Source organism: Panthera uncia, chromosome C2 (genome assembly GCF_023721935.1).
Source record: "Panthera uncia isolate 11264 chromosome C2, Puncia_PCG_1.0, whole genome shotgun sequence".
Classification (NCBI taxonomy): Eukaryota; Metazoa; Chordata; class Mammalia; order Carnivora; family Felidae; genus Panthera; species Panthera uncia.
The window spans coordinates 14,522,375-14,540,442 of record NC_064810.1 but is presented as its reverse complement, the minus strand read 5'-3'; positions in this window follow the sequence as shown (position 1 = coordinate 14,540,442).

The following is an 18,068-nucleotide window of genomic DNA, read 5'->3' as shown; positions in this document are numbered from 1 at the left end:
CTCTCTCTCTCTAAAACACTTCTGTGCATCTTGTGCCAATCCGGTTTGATTTTACCTGAGATCCAGGACCATCTATTTTAGTATTTTGTATCCTTTGATTACATTTCCTACTTCCACACTCGTCTAATGGTAACAGACATGTTAAGGTGTCTTGGAGGTGGAGGCAAGATTCAAACCAAGAAATCTAACCTGCCTGACCCTGTGTTCTTCACCACAAGCTTCCACCACCCAAGAGAAACACTCTATCCCTCTTTGATGTCTCCTCTTCTATAAAACAGAGTGCAGGCTGAGTCTGACAGTCTTTAAGGACTTTGCCATCTCTGTAGTTAAGTCATTGTGTATGGTGGATATTCTAGGCCAACACAGAGCTGAGGAAAGTAGATCTCTGTATGGAAGGTAATGACAATTAATTTACCAGAATGCTCAAGAGTGGGGCAGGTGTTGGTTCCCATTCCCAAGGCTCCTATCCTGACTCAAGGGTTAGCATGTAAGTCATTTGGGAAGTGATCCCAAGATGTGCCCTCAGGAAAGGGTCTGGTGAGAAGGGAAAGAGGAATGGTGAGTTATCAAACAAGTTGCTTGCTCTCTGAAAGAACTCTGAGAAAAGCATAGAACACAATGAGGAAGTTATACAACCCCAGAGAAGGGCTGCTAGGACATGGGCTTGTTTGGCTAAAGACAGAATGGGCTTAGGAAACCAGAGGAAGTACCCAAGCAAGGAAGTGCAGATAGATGCTAGCCACAGAGAAAGTCAGACCTGCTTGCATCGAGGGAGTCAGGGCAAGTGATTACACCTAGATGTTTTCCACAGGGGTATGTTGACAAACTCAACTTTCAGGTTGAGAGTTATTCTCAACCAAAGAGTTATTCTTAAAACCAAAATAATAAGTGCTAAAACTTGCAAGGTTTGCTACTAACTTTTTTAATAAGCTAAGAAAGCATGAAAAACATGGTCACTAGAATCATTATGATGGGAAATATATGTACTGACCAAAAGTGCTAATTTCTGGAACTGAAGAAGGAATTCACTGAATGAGGGAGGACGTGGAGAAATTATTGTGCACAAGGATTGGACTCTTCTAAGATCTCCAAATTTATTTTAGAAAACCAGATTAGTTGTCCCTCTAGTACCTCGCCACTTCATAAATGTATTTTGTCATGTGAGGTTCTCTCTATCTCTTCCACTCCCTCCCCCTCCCTTTATTCCTTCCCTCTCTCTTAGCCAGCATGGGGCAAGAAGACAACTATGATTACAGATGTGTCTCTGTCCTTCAATTCTAAACATTGTCTGTTGATTTCAGAAGAGAAATTCTGGGAAAATGCATAGACATTGCTTCATGTTTCCTGGTAGGCCCTGTCAACAAATTTATGAAATGTTATCCAATTCTTCGGCATATTGTTTTTCTGCATCCTTTCAAATGGAAGTTGATTTAATCCTTAAGTTAAATACAATATTTTGTTCTGAAAATGCTAAAAGGTGCCCAAATATATCTACAAAGGATAGCATGATATCTTACATGCCAGTATTATTAGAACTGGAGGTTGTTTAAATGGCGTTGTAAGCTCGGTGTAAATGAAGTCATTTAAATTCCTGATGGTAAACAAATATTCCAGTTTCTATTGACAACATGTCGTCGGAAGAGAATGTTACTGTCCACTAAACCCCTTTCTTACCTTCCCGCTGTAGTAAGTACTGTAACTAGAAATATGTCCAGGGAAAGACTATATATCTTAGCCCTTCTTGAAGCTAATTTAGTTATGTGGGGCATAGGAGTCATATAACTGAATTCCCACCAGAGGCATGTGAGAAGAAGAGATGAGTTCTAACTCTGGTTCTGAATGTTAGAAAATTGGACCTATGTTCCTCCATATCTTTTCCTCTCCTGGCTGTAAGGAACATCGGTTTGAACGTCCAGATGAGGACAGAGCACCAGAAGGTAGAAAACCCCAAATATGAGAAGAATCTTAGTCCCAAGTGACTGCATGACCAGAGTCTTCTGCCAATCTACATGGCTTACTGCAGAAGTTATATAAGTGGGAAATAAACCACTTCTTTAAAACCTTTTATTTGGGGCGGTCTCTTTGTTACAGCAGCTTGATCTTTATACCAAATCATGCATTCCTCAGTAGGTAGGGCTGTTTTATCCCCTGGACCCCCACCAATTATCTCAGAGAAACTTTATTCCGCTCACCAGACAAAGAAGGTCAGCGAACACAGAGCTGATTAATGAAGGCTTTCAGTTTAGGCATATTGGAACAGCTGATTAAGTACAATATTAAACTCTTGGTAGCAGACACTTAAGAAAACAGCATTATGGTTTTTTTTCTTTTCTACCAAAATGAAAAATTTTATTGATTTGAAAGTAACTTAAGATGAGCAAGTGAGATGATTATATTTACATGATTTGCATGCTTATGAATTCACCTACAAATATTTTGGTGGTAGAGATGGGAGATTAACATCCTACTAGTGGCTATGAATCTTATTTAATGAGTCATGATGACCATATGATTTTGGAATTATCAACTGAACCCAGGGTTGACAAAGATGAGACTCAAGTCTTATGATGATGGAGATGGTAATGATACCGGCAGATAAGGAAAAAAGCATGGAGAGAGGTTAAAAAAGGGGAAAAAATAGGAAAAAATACATATGGTTGTCTTTACAGCAAAAACTAGAAAGAAATAAAGACAAACAGTTGCTTATTTGATTAATGGGGATCCCAGCCACATGATTACTGGAGGATGGCAGAGGAGAAAACTCTTGGTGGCGGTTTGTTCCTGGGCTGATGCGTCAGCTATCCAAAGAATATCTTCTTGAAGGGTCATATTAATAAAATTTGAAAGATTGTCATACTCACAGTGTTAGTTTCCTCGGTAACTGTAACAAATGACTTCAAACTGGGTGGCTTAAAACAATGAGAATTTATTGTCGCACAGTTCTGGAGGTCAAAAGTCCAAAATCAAGGTGTCCACAGGGACACCACATGCTTTCCCCAAATCCCTTAGGAGAGGATCCTTTCTTGCTTCTCCCAGCATGGGTAGTACCATGCATTCCTTGGTTTATGGCAGCATAACTCCTTTCTCTGCCTTGGTCTTCACATGACCATCTTATCCTGGCGTCTGTGTGTCATGTGTCTTCACATGTGTTTCTCTGTTCTTATTATCAAACCGTCTTCCCTCTTCTTCTTTTTTTATAGTAATAAAGGAAATTTTCAACGTTTTAAAATATAATTTATTGTCAAGTTGGTTTCCGTACAACCACCAATGCTCGTCCCAACAGGTGCCCTCTTCAATGCCCATCTCCTCTCCACCCCCCACCCCCCATCAACCTTCAGTTTGTTCTCAGTATTTAAGAGTCTCTTATGGTTTGCCTCCTTCCCTCTCTGTAACTTTTTCCCACTTCCCCTCCCCCATGGTCTTCTGTTAAGTTTCTTGGGATCCACATATGAGTGAAAACATATGGTATCTGTGTTTCTCTGCCTGACTTATTTCACTGAATATAATGCTCTCCAGTTCCATCCACGTCGCTGCAAATGGCCAGATTTCATTCTTTCTCAGTGCCAAGTAGTATTCCATTGTACATTTAAACAACATCTTCTTTATCCATTCGTCAGTTGATGGACATTTAGGCTCTTTCCATAATTTGGCTATTGTTAAAAGTGCTGCTATAAACATTGGGGTACAAGTGCCCCTATGCATCAGCACTCCTGTATCCCTTGGGTAAATTCCTAGCAGTGCTATTGCTGGGTCATAGGGTAGATCTATTTTTAATTTTTTGAGGAACCACTGCACTGTTTTTCAGAGCGGCTGCACCAGTTTGCATTCCCACAAACAGTGCAAGAGAGTTCCCATTTCTCCACATCCTCTCCATCTCCTGATTTGGTCATTTTAGCCACTCTGACTGGTGTGAGGTGTCTCAGGGTGGTTTTGATTTGTATTTCCCTGATGAGGAGTGACGTTGAGCGTCTTTTCATGTGCCTGTTGGCCATCTGGATGTCTTCTTTAGAAAAGTGTCTATTCATGTCTTCCTCCCATTTCTTCACTGGATTATTTGTTTTTCAGGTGTGGGGTTTGGTGAGTTCTTTATAGATTTTGGATACTAGCCCTTTATCCAATATGTCATTTGCAAATATCTTTTCCCATTCCATCAGTTGCCTTTGAGTTTTGTTGATTGTTTCCTTTGCAGTGCAGAAGCTTTTTATCTTGATGAGGCCCCAATAGTTCATTTCTGCTTTTAATTCCCTTGCCTTTGGAGATGTGTTGAGTAAGAAATTGCTGCGGTTGAGGTCAGAGAGGTTTTTTCCTGCTTTCTCCTCTAGGGTTTTGATGGTTTCCTGTCTCACATTCAGGTCCTTTATCCATTTTGAATAATGAAGCAACATAAAGAGAAATAAAGAAACTGACCCCATTCACAATTGCACCAAGACTCATAAAATACCTAGGAATAAACCCAACCAAAGATGTAAAAGACCTATATGCTGAAAACTATAGAAAACTTATGAAGGAAATTGAAGAAGATACAAAGAAATGGAAAAACATTCCATGCTCATGGATTGGAAGAATAAATATTGTTAAAATGTCAATACTACCCAAAGCAATCACATTCAATGCAATCCCAATCAAAATTGCACCAGCATTCTTCTTGAAGCTAGAACAAGTGATCCTAAAATTTGTATGGAGCCACAAAGTAGCCAAAGTAGCCAAATAGCCAACTTATTGTCTTATTAGTTGTCTTACAAACTTATTGTAAAGGTTTAGGAAACAAAGAAAAGTGATCCTGTCCTTATCTCGCTCCCTTCTCTAAAATTATAATCTAAGACCAGCACTGACCGAAGCAGCAGCAGCTGCAGTGGAATCACAACGTCCTCCAAAAGCAGGCTCATTCCTTTTTTTCTTATTTTTCTCTTTACATGTGATGTCAGAATTGACCAACGCATTATCTACATGAGAACAGTCGTATGACTTCATTTCCTACGATTCTCTTTGAAATTTCCTATTGGGAGAGGTATCTTTCACATCTGAACCCCCAGCATACGTCTTGGCATATATTAGATGCTCATAAAGGTCTGTTGGGTAAATGAGAAGCCAGGGAGAATAAAAGGAGGAGAAAAACTCCAGCCAATGAAGGAGTGTTCATTGTAGTAAACCCCAACCTTACCACTTTTCAGGTTCCTTGGTGCTGCCCTACTGATCCATGTTCTATTCCAGTTACTATACATTGACAAGCTGTATCTGTCTCACAAAGGATCTCTCCTTCCAGCAGCACAGATTATACATATATATATATATATATATATATATATATATATTAGGTTTGGAAAACTAAATATATATATCGCAAGTATTGAAGGCCATCCCGAAGGACCTTCTTCCAATTTTCAAAATTCATTTACAAATCATCAGGTTCTAAGGAGAGCAAATTAAGGTATAGCGCCCTCCTCCGGTAAGGAGACCTTTATAGCTGTATACTTTGGCTAGTTCCGAATCTGTCTACGTTAGTAAAATCTTCTTTTGTAACGTGGGCTATGTGCATAGGTCCCTAGGCTTTCTGTTTTGTGGGCTGTTGCTTTTTTTTTTATCCTCTTTGTAATCCTTGACTTCTGCCTAATTCACATTCTGTCCACTCTATTATGTTGCTGCATGAATGCCTTGCCTTCTACTAGCTGATGACTTTTCTGTTACTTGACCCTGCAGAAACACTTTACTGCCTTTTTGCTACAAAGCAGGACAGGATAATATATCTCAGTCAAAATATCTCATTTCTCTCTGCTGAATGTGTCTAAAAATTCATGTTTCCATCAATAGCTGCTGAAACACCCCCTTGGAGAAATACTGAAAATGGCCTCCCCGGGAAGACACTAGTGTCTCTAACTGTGTTTCCCTTTTCCAAATATAGGTCACCGTGGAGGGCCCCAAGGCCAAGGGACTTCAGGTGTCCCAACTCTCTCCTAATGGGGTTATCTTTGAAACATCCTGTAAGAAATGTCTTGGATTGCCTCGGAATTGTTACAGTAACTAAATCAATCATTTGTTAATGAGCAACTTCCATAGAGCAATTTGGACACATCATGCAATGTTTTTCCCCATAATATGTACCTTTAAAGCTGAAAAATCGGATAGCCAGCATAGGTATGTTACCTTTTGCACACACAATACATTGTTTCCCCTGAACCCTGATATCAAGAATCCTTAATTCATGCCACAAAACATATTCAAAACAAAAAAGGAAAGGGCTATTTTATCACTTTTAATGAGTACATCATTTCCTTTAGTTGTGCCTTATGGGTTTTCATTTCGAAGTAGTGAATGCCCTGTTGATGGTATGTTATCAAGAAATAGGTTTATTTTGACATTTTAAAAAATGTTTGGGTGATTTTGCTAATTACTGTCCTTTCTCTCCTTTCAATTAAAGAACTATTTAAAACTGGTTAATTCCTTCTCTTTAGTACTTAAAGTGAAAAATTGTGATGCTCAGAACATTCTCAATAAGTTTGCAATTCTTTCTTGGATCACAATAAGAAATTATATTTTCTTAAATTCCATGAGTAAAATATTGAGTGCTACTTCATTATTTAAAAAATAACTTTTGGTCAGAATTCAATTATCACTGTTTTTAGTTTAAAGGTATTTTTTTTGTGTGTGAAATTTTGCTACCTTTAACTCAGTGGTAGCCACTGAAAAAGAAATAATGATATGAAATCGTTTGAAAGGCTATACTTATTTGTATCCCATATCCAAGAATAATGAAATCTTGGTGCTAAACCAAAAAAAACTCAATATCCACTATATGATGCCTCTTAATAAGTAATAGATTTCTTTCCATGGTCTGCCAAAGTCTAAAAATCTTGGCTTCAAGCGAACCTATAGAGAGGCAGTTCTATGTCAAATTATTTTAATGGAGAGTGTTTACATTCTGGTCTTCAGTTATGTACCTTCTGCAACTTTTACAGTGAGCTGTGATTGGAAAATGAAATAGCTTAATGCATGAGTTCACACCCTGCATTGGACCTTCTCTCCACGAAGCATGACAGTCTGAGCCCAAATCATCCTAGGGTCCTTAAACGAGCATGCAGCCCAAAGGCTATCAGAGGAGGCCCTGTTCTCTGCAGTGTGAACCCCCCACTGCTGCCCAATGTGATATAAATGGGTTGCATCTGAGCTACTCCAGAGGCTGGAGTGGTGACCTGAAGGAGCTTTAATAATAATTAAAATGACACTTTGTGTAGTTGTCAAGCAACAGGCTCTGGGCTAAGTCCTCTACATAGATTATCCTTCATTCTTCCAACAACCTAATGAAGTAGATGTCACTCCATTCTAGAAATGAGTAAACTCAGGTTTGGAAAACTAAAGCAATGGCTCAGAATTATCTAGCGAGTAAACGTGCAAACCATTATTTGATTCCAGAGGCTGTAAAACATCCAGCTCAACTTTGTTGGCTCCCATTCGACTTTGGGGGACTCGGCTGCTTTGGACTTGAAGCATAATGGGATGTGCTTACTTGTTTCAGCTCTGAGAAATGAGGCTTGTCTGGTTCCTTCTGCTTTCTCCAAGACCTTGTCTTGTGTTGTTGCTGTCTTGACCTTCTACATTGGACCAAGTGGCCTACGGAGAGACGTCCTTGACGTTTCCTCACTGTTTGCCTCTCAGAGCATGTCGATATCACTTACTTAATACCCTTGATGTTTTCCATTTGCTCATTATGTTGCATCAGAACAACGCAGATCACACGCTTTGTGGAACTGTGATTTATTTCCTGAACTGGTATCACCTAAATATTATTTCCCGATTGCCCAAATGAACTTATTTCTAAGACCCATTCTCAGTTTTTCCTATCTGAGTCATCCTGATTGGGATGACCCATTCTCAGTCATCCTACCCAGTTCATCCTGAACTGTAAAGTTAAATATTATAATAACTTATGAGAACAACTCTGACAGTTATGATTCATCTTCATGTGCAATCGTAAAATGACTACCGAAAAAAATGTAGTAGTAATTATTCAAAAGGAAAGCCATGAGTACTACCATTTTTCAGGTCCCCTTACACATTGTCTATGAGATGGAACTCACTTTCTCTGTTATCTCCTTGATAACCACGTTTCATCCATTTCAAAATTCAGCAAGTATTTATTGAGTCCTTTCTTCTGATCGGGGACTCTTCTAGATGCCACAGATATAAAAGTGAACAACAGAACAAGATTCTTCCTTCAAGAATTTAACATTTCATTTGAGTACAGGACGGGACTGAGGACTGGTGACTATATACAAATAAATAAGGAAGGAAGCAAGCAAACGAGAAAAATATTGGATAATGATAAGTTCCATGGAGAAGGTTAAAATGAAACGTTATAGAGAATGACTACTTTAGCTTGGCAGTTTGAAAAAGCTCTTTTTGGAGAAGTCAGTTTTAAGCTGATTTCTGAATGACAAATAGAAGCCCAGTGGACCAACATTGTAGGCACATCAATGTCATAGATACAATTAGATTTTTATCAAGAGTCTTAGTAAGTCAGCAAAGAGGTCTGAGTAGTCCTCTTAAATGGTGTGTAAGGTATCTGTGAAAAGGAAACGTCCTGTGACAATTTCCATCACCAAACCTACCTCCTTCTTGACAGTGAGCTGTTCTGCCAGACTGGGTAATGTTAACTGCACATTATTTGTAGGGGACCCCATGTGTAACTGAAAATAACGTGATAAGTAAAGCCATTAATAAAAAGCAAACGTGTACCTATTGATGATGCTTTTTAAATCACATCACTTGAAACTGTATTGTAGAGGTGACCTTTATGTTTTATTTGGTGACCATGCCTACTTTCAGACTTGAGCCACTCTCTGTCTTCTCAGTACTGTTGTTTTTAGGCCATACCAGGCTTACTTAGCGGTATGGGAAAGGGTGTGGGTACTCAAACATAGATAATAAAATTATTTTGCAAAAGCAAATTCTAAGTATCTTAGGCTGATATAATTAAAATATTATTTGTGGCCTCTATTTGAAAAGCTGCCTTTTTAAATTGAGTGTGGTACTCATAAACCTTTACCATTTCTGTGGCAGTAAAATCACAGGACATTTCCAAATTTGTCGAATCCTTTGCAGTTAAAGGATCACAACACTGAAAAGCACCCTCTCCGCTTCTAGGCAAGTGAATATCGAAAACATTTGATGTCTTTTTCCTTCTTAAGAGCTCCAAGGGAAGCCGAGTCTAAAGGTTCTGTGGAAGATACCTTTAATATTCTCTCCTCTGAAAAACAAGAAATTGCCTTTTCACCAAGCCTAAATCTCCTTTTCATGTCCATCTGTTGGGCTTTTCAGGGAATTAAAACATAAGTAGTTACCAGATAATTTATGAACACTAAGGCATAGGCACAAGTCTTGTTAGCTCTTACATCTCTGGGGGAAAAATATGTGTTTCCATTTCCTAAGAATATTTTTTATGGATTTACATAGACTCTACATACTTGTATTCCAAAACTGTATGGCCTGGCTTAAAATGTTAAAAATGGTAAAACTAAAGAAATATTAATAAAACAGACGGCTGACTTCCACTTCTACTGTGACAGACTAATTGGTAGCTACCTTGCCCTCCTGCTGAGAAACAACTAGAGAACTGGAAAAAAAAAAATGGATGCAACAACTGTTTTCTGATATTCACAGACAGGCAGCAGAGGAGTATGGTACCTGAGAGGAGAGGAACAAACTGGGCGAGCTCTGCAAACACCACGACCTTCTGCCTGGAAGCATGTTTTGATTCACGGTGCAAGGAGGAGAACCCAAACTAAACATGAATTCTGACAGACAACAAGACAGAAATGAGTGCGGGGGGGGCGGGGGGGGACCGATGCGGGGGAGATGTCAGGCAGATGGCCGAAGAGCTACACAGAAATAGCATCCCAGAAATCTGCATGATCTCTTGGAGTCTGCTGCTGAATGTTAATTCACATATGTGTTGGGACACTCCACGAGACGAGATAAAGAACCATTAGGAAGTGCAAGTGGCAAAATTCCAGAGTCCATCTAGGACTGAGTGATGTGTGAGTTCTGACCAGCCATGGCAGAGTGACCTTGACCATCAAGTTCATTCAGTAGAGGTCCCAGAGATGTAACACTGTAGTAGTAACACCTGATGTTAAGGTAAAGACTGTTTGGGCTCCATGCTAACAAACTTTAAAACCTTTTTTTTTTTTTTTACTTTTATTTATTTGAGAGAGAGACAGAGCATGAGCAGGGGAGGGGCGGAGAGAGAGGGAGACACAGAATCCGAAGCGGGCTCCAGGCTCCGAGCTGTCAGCAGAGCCTGACATGGGGCTCAAACCCACGAACAGTGAGATCATGACCTGAGCTGAAGTCGGACGCTTAACCGACTGAGCCACCCAGGCGCCCCATGCCAACAAACTTTAAAAACAAGTTTGAAAGTAATCAAGATGAACTTCAAGTAATTTTTTTTTAATTTTTTTTTAACGTTTATTTATTTTTGAGACAGAGAGAGACAGAGCATGAACAGGGGAGGGGCAGAGAGAGAGGCAGACACAGAATCTGAAACAGGCTCCAGGCTCTGAGCTGTCAGCACAGAGCCCAACGCAGGGCTCGAACTCACGGACCGTGAGATCATGACCTGAGCCAAAGTCAGACGCTTAACCGACCAAGCCACCCAGGTGCCCCGAACTTCAAGTAATTTAACTGAGACAAAACCAAGTTCAATATCCTCTGAGGAAGAAAACAAAATCTAGACCCTTAACCACGTGACATACAATGTTCAGAACTGAGTACACATCGCCAGATTTATCAAGAAAGAGGAGAACGTAACTCATAACCAGGAGAAAAATCAGTCTATTCGAACAGTCCTAGGTATTCAGAGAGGATGAAACTGTCAGGTAAGAACAGGCAATCTGCCAAGAATTTGAAGACAGCCATGAACACAAGGCACAGCCAGGTAGAATTGTTTGGTTGGGGGATGGGGTCAAATGAAATTTCTAAAGGAGAAAGTTATAATATCTGAAATGAAAACTGTTCTGGATGGAATTAATAGCAGATTAGAGAGTGCAATGAGAAGATTGGCAAACTTTTAACCATAGCAATAAAACCCCACAAAACCGAAGCAGAGAGAGAAAAGACTAAAAAGTTTAGGGGTGCCTGGGTGGCTCAGTGGGTTGAGCACCCTAGTTTCAGCTCAGGTCATGATTTCACAGTTAGTGGTTTCAAGCTCAGAGCCTGGAGCTTGCTTTGGATTCTGTCACCATCTCTGTCTGCCCCACCCCGACTCTTCTCTCTCTCTCTCTCTCTCTCTCTCTCTCAAAAATAAATAAACATTAAAAAATTTAGGGGAGCTTGGGTGGCTCAGTCAATTAGGCATCCAACTTTGGCTTGGTTCATGATCTCATGGTTCCTGAGTTCGAGCTCACCGTTGGGCTCTGTGCTGACAGCTCAGAGCCTGGAGTTTGCTTCAGAGTCTGTGCCTCCCTCTCTCTGCCCCTTTCCTGCTTGTACTCTGTCTCTCTCTGTCTCTCTCTCAAAAATAAATTTAAAGAAAAAAATAATAAAGCTTTAGTAAAGTTACCTGTGGGAAATAACATACAGAAAATAGGAGTCCCACAGCATAAAGTCAAAGATAAATAAAACAAACAAACAAACAAACGAACAATCAATAAATGAAAGCCAGAAGTTTCTAACCAGTATAAACTAAAAGAACCAAGATCAATGAACCTGAGCAGGGTAAAGACAAAGAAAACCACACCAAGGCATATCATATCAAATTTCTGAAAACTATTGTTAAGGGAAAAACTATCATAAAAGTGCTTTGAGTTTGTTTTTGGCTAAAAAAAAAAAAATTAAAAAAATAAGACTCATTACCTACAGAGGAATACATTTAAGAATAATCACAGACATTTCATTTCAAAACTTGAAAGTAATATGAAATTTTTAAAAATATGATTCTAAGCAGAAGAAGCCAGACACAAATAAACACACTGTTTATTTCCACATATATGACATTCTAGAATGGGCAAAGTAAATTTTAGTTACAGGAGACAGATTGTTTGCACCTGAGGTAGGTCAATGAAAAATAAAGGCATACAAGACAAATTTTTGAGGTAATGTTCTGTATCTTGGTCTTGATCATAGGGTTGTGTGTACGTTTATCAAAAATACCAAAGTGTACACTTAAAAATGAGTACATCTTATTGCATTTGAAATATTTCTTAACAAATGGGTTTCAAAGCCAAAAACAGACTAGAAGTCCTGTTAAAAGGAACAGGATAGTAAACGTGGGCTTTGAACAGTTTACTGTAACAGGGCACTAAATTAGCTTGTAATTCTTTTGGAAACTGGGGTTAAAGGAGAAGACACTGGCTTCCAACTTTTGTTGTTGTTTTTTATTGTTTAACAACATAAATCATAGAAATTTATTTACTGAGATACAATTTGTTTGTTTTCCTCAAGAAACTAACCAAGGTAAGGAAGGCTACCAAGGTAAGGAGACCTTTGATAACACAATGGCTAATGTTTTAAATTCTGGTTTTAGCAAAGACAGGAATGCTGTTCAAATAAATTATGCATGCACCAAACATTTTTATAATAAGTACAAGCATTTTTTTTTTAGTAGTTGAGATAACATGGTACAGGAACACTTTGATTTCTATATATGTCCTCTAATTCACTAATGGAGTTTATGGAATCTAGGAGAATTCATAGCTAATATGGCCATTAGACTAACTCCTAAAGATCTCCTTTCTTAAATGAGCCTGTGAGAAAGGCTGGATCATAATTAATTAATACTTGAATATTCTGAGGAGAGCTTTTAGTACAGGTATTCTAAATTGTTGGCTGAAGAGAAAGCCACGCACTTTTGAAATACCAGGTGTACTCGAAGCAAAATTGCAAGCCGTGTGAACTTTAACAACTTGAATTTGTATTTTCACACAAACAGAAATCCATCACATATCAACTCAAATGTAAATGGTAAAAGTGATTAGGTACTGAATCTTTCCCCCCCACCCCACCCCTGAAAACAAGAAAAAGAAACTTTGGGGGCGCCTGAGTGGCTTGGTCGGTTAAGCGTCCGACTTCGGCTCAGGTCATGATCTCACGGTGCGTGAGTTCGAGCCCTGCGTCGGGCTCTGTGCTGACAGCTCAGAGCCTGGAGCCCATTTCAGATTCTGTGTCTCCCTCTCTCTCTGCCCCTCCCCTGTTCATGCTCTGTCTCTCTCTGTCTCAAAAAAAATAAATAAACGTTAAAAAAAAAATTAAAAAAAAAAAAGAAACTTTGAATTATCTCAGTGGTTGAAATCGTAATTGGTTAATATCCCAGTGTTCTGCACCATGAGATTTGAACAGAAAACTGTATCTAGTTTTTGACCCTTAACATCTCTGGGCACTCCTAACAGTTCTGAAGCTTACCAAATCTTTCGAAAAACGGGTTGAGGCTTTAGGTACCACCAATTCCGCCAAAGCCCATCTCTTCCACAGTTCACATTAAAAACAGGATGAAGGTTGTAGAAATGGATTATCTCCCCAAAGAACACCTAAGGGAATTAAAGGGTCTCTGGATATTTTTTTACAGAAAAGATTATAGAACCACTAAGTTTGTTAACTTTATTTTCCGTGAGTCAGTCTATTGTCCCCTTGATAACACTCTTGCTTTTAGTCTTCATCCTATGTTGAATTCGTTTGCATAGCACATACTCAAAAAATGCTAAATAAATTGACTTTAAAATTAGCATGTTAAGCATTCAAAACAACTTGAGAGGCACTTTGATGAAAAACAATTATCTAATGTGTTTCATACCTAAATATTAACTATTATTTTTAATATCCTATAATGTTACCGTTGTCTAAAGCTGTCAGTCTCCAGTAAAACATGAAGTTAAAATTTCCCTCCTACTCATTTATGATTTTCTTTCTTTTTTTCTTTTTCTTTCTTTCTTTCTTTTTTTTTTTTTTGAAGGTGATCACTTCTTGTTCTCTTGAATAGCTTGACTTGACAAAAGGAGAAGGTTGAATTGACTCGGGACATTTCTTTAATTGCTAGAGAAAAATATCCAGAGCTCGCTTTATCACCTCCTACACAATGTCTTAATGTTTATCCCTAAGGCTAATATTTTTGACTCAAACCTGTGATTAATCATATGTTCAGTAGAGGGGCATCTGGGTGGCTCATTCAGTTAAGCGGCTGACTCTTGATTTCAGCTCAGGTCATGATCTCGTGGTTTGTGAGTTCGAGCCCCACCACACTGAGCTCTGTGCTGACTTGGGATTCTCTCTCTCTCTCTCTCTCTCTGCCCCTCCTGTTCATGTGCTCCCCCTCAGAATAAATAAATACACACATTTAAAAAAAAATATTCAATAGAAATAGGCCACAGTGCTTTGAGTTTTGTTAGCCTCATGTTGATGTGCCCTGACATGTAGTGTAAAGATTATACAGTGGGCTTCTCTGTAGGAGGCATCACATCTTAACCTAACTCCCTGGTCTGTTTCATCAGATCATACCAAGGAAGACCCGAGGAGGATCTGCCATTTTCCTTTCCCATTCTATTAGTTCTTTCCCCCTCCAAAGACCAGGAGTGTTTCACCCTCCTATCTCAAGAAGCTTATTAAAGGAATTGGTGACATTGTAATAAATAAGCTTCAAAACACCACCACCACCAGCAAAAAGTGATTCATAAAAAGCCAAATGTTAGCTAAGCTTTGCAGATGGCTCTAACATTCCTTGCTTTCAATACAAGTAATGTGCCTTAGACTGATTGTCTTTATGGGCACATGAAGGCACTTCCCTCTGGAACTTGTTCCAAGGCGAGAGAGGTAGTTTCCTTAGAGCCACCGAAGGGGCAAAGGAGAATGAACAGAAGCCTCAGTTTCTTCCGCTGGAAGGGGGGAACTTGCTCACTTGACGAGAATTGGGGATGATTGTTGACTCTCACTTTGTCAGCTGAAATTAATTTGTTCCGAAGCAGGAAGTATCTGGGTGGTATTTGGAATGTCTTTAAACAAATACACGAAGGCTGAAGTGCTTATCGGGAACTTTTGTCAGGGAGTAGTTGGCAATTTTATACTGAATCCCCTGTCTGCTTTTTTTTTTTTTTTTAAATCCTCTAGAAGTTTCATATATTTACTTTGCTTGGCAAGATTCTATGGCGGAAGTAATATTCGTTTTCTTCCTTTTCTCCCTTGCTGGGGAGGTGGAGAAGGGCGAGGGGTGGGGAGGGTGGTGGAGGGAGACATTTAATACATAGGATTATGATACTGCAATCCTACACAATAAAAATAGTTTAATCAAATGAATAAAACTCTCTTTCTTTAAATATACAGGGACATAACTATTTAATAAGGCTCTTCAAATGCAGAGGCTGAGGTAATTTAAGCAAAGTAGCACTGGTTGCATAATTAATGTGACTATTCTGGCCTCGAAAACAGTATTTTTATTATAAAGCTCCTTTTATTCCCCCAGCTTTTGGGATTTTTCCCACATGCAGTACAGTGTTTTGCATTGAACTTGGGGTGAATGGATTCATCAGGATCGGAATAATTTTATCTGTAAGGGTGTTTATATTTTTAGGCAACCCATAGGAATACCTAACGAGCGGCTTAATGGGCATTAAGGTAAAGCATGTGAATCTCAGTTTAGCCCCTTATTTTTATCGGGGTCTGTAACCATATGGGCCATCAACTGAAAAATGAGCGCTTTTGTAGCAAACAGATTGCTGTATATATTGGATACAACAGCATTTTAAACAACAGTCATAAGCTTTGTCCTTTGGCCAAGTAAGAACAAAAACGATTCGTTCTCTCACTGTGAAATTCTGTAATTCCTTCGACCTCAGAAAATAACAAAATCGTTCTCCCTGCAAAGGAGAGGCAGCTCTGAAAACTGAAATGAACTTGACTCTCTCTGGTTGTTCTTCCTGGAATAGAGTTGGCGAGGGAGAGGGAATGGCAAGGGTCACGCTGCCCAAAGTCTTGTTGACAAAGGTAATGAGGTAGAACACAAAGCTAGAACACAGCTGAAGAATCTACATACATGGCTGGAGAATCCCCCTTTGACTCCAACACAGGCATGAAGGGGAAGCCGTGTGCCCTTCTGCTGTCCTGAGGAGGAGTGACATGTACGAGGCAGGGGGCTTGAAATAGCTTGGCCAACCAACCAGTTTGCAAAGACTACACTAACAACCACACAACTCTTTTGTATCCCTTCCATTAGGTTAAGATAATGGTGTTGCTGGAGGATCCATAGACGGTTCTGGAGTTTCTGGGCAGGGGAAGTGTAGGCATGACAATATGGCTTGAGAAGTGATTAAGAAAAGCATGACTCTGGGGAGCCTGGGTGGTTCAGTCGGTGAAGCGTCCGACTCTTGGTTTCGACTCAGGTCATGATCTCACGGTTCGTGAGTTCCAGCCCCGAGTGGGGCTCTGGGCTGACAGCACAGAGCTTGATTGGGATCCTCTTTCCTTTTCTCTCTCTGCCCCTCCCCTGCTCACACTCTCTCTATCTCAAAATAAATAAAGAAAAAGAAAAGAATGACTCTGAAGTGGCATACAATTTTTACCCAGAATTTACGTTAATTTTGGAGTTGCCTTTGGTGGCTGGAGTGCAACATGTTAGAGATTCTACTTGGCAGCCAAATTTACAGATCAGGCACAAACATTTTTTTTGGAGTGTGTGTCTCAGAGGGGCAAGCTGTATTGATGTGCTCCTTCCATGCTGCCATCCAGGCTCGTCCATGGCAGTGCCACTGAACGAATGCCCTTCTCTGCACTTTGGGGTCAGGAGTTTATGTTTAGAACTTCTTGGCTCTCCCCCGATTCTAAGTTCCCTCTTGGCTCTTGTATCACTAAATAACAGACTATATGGCAATCTGTGCTGTTTAATCCCTTGGAAATGTTTTAGTGCTCTTTGAAATGTCCCTGGGAGAAGGCCAGTTGCCATTACTGAGCCAGTCAGGAAACTGAGGCATGGAGAAATGAAGTGTTTTGTCCAAAGAACTAAAACTTGACAAGCATACAATTGAGTCTAGTAAATTGCACTAATACATTCCTAGGAGAAAAAATATATATTTCCTCCAAAGGGATTTTTAAAAGAAGTAAATGTTTATCATTTATTTACACATATGAAAAACTTAAAACTATTTTATAGGAACCATGCATCTTTATTACTGTCCCTAATATGAACAGCAGCTCTCATTAATGTAAATGGCCATGAAGGGAACGTTACACAGTCTAAAATATTTAAATGTTATTCAACAAAGTAATAAAATCTTGAATGTGCACAGAAAATTTATTTTTACGAAGAGGACACGTAGGTGGGTAACAGATCTTATCGTTAGGAAATGCTCATTAGGATTTCTTCAAGGTAAGTTTTCTTTTCCCTTTCTGGCACTTTAATTTCTTAAGGGCCGAAGGATTTATATTACATTTAAGGGAAAGGTCTGTGAGATGGCTGGTTATCACTGAACTGTAGCATCGGAGTACTTTCGTCTGCTTTGTACACTTCGATTACTTTAATTTGAAGTTAAGAGGTGGACGTGCCTAATGCTATCATTACTGAGATGTTAGTAGAAAGCTCCTTAATCAGTGCCATACATTCAAAGCAAACACCAGTGAACTCACATCCATTAAAATAAGTTTTATCTACCAGTCATATTTTCTTACTTTCAGTTCCGTAATAACCTTCTTTACATAACAAAATAACAGTTGTAGCCTGGGAAGGATTTGTGAGCTTTGACTGCAACCAAAATGGCCCTTGTAAAATGCCTTTGAAGAAGGATTTATTTCCTTTAGATTCTGACTGGCAATGGTATCGCATATCTGGCCCATGGCATCATATCTCACATCTGAGGTTTATGATTGTAAACTTCAACAGTGAGTGGTGTATTACAGGAGTCACGAAATTTATCAGCGTTGTGTGATCATTTCACATAGCTTTAAAGCAGAAGTTTTCAACCTCAGGACCACTGAAATTTTGGAACAATGAACTCTTTTTCTTGGGTGAAGAGGGTGGGGGTGGGAACTATCCTGAGCATCATAGGATGTGTAGGAACATTCCGGGCATCTCTACACTAGACACTAGTACATTTGCCCAC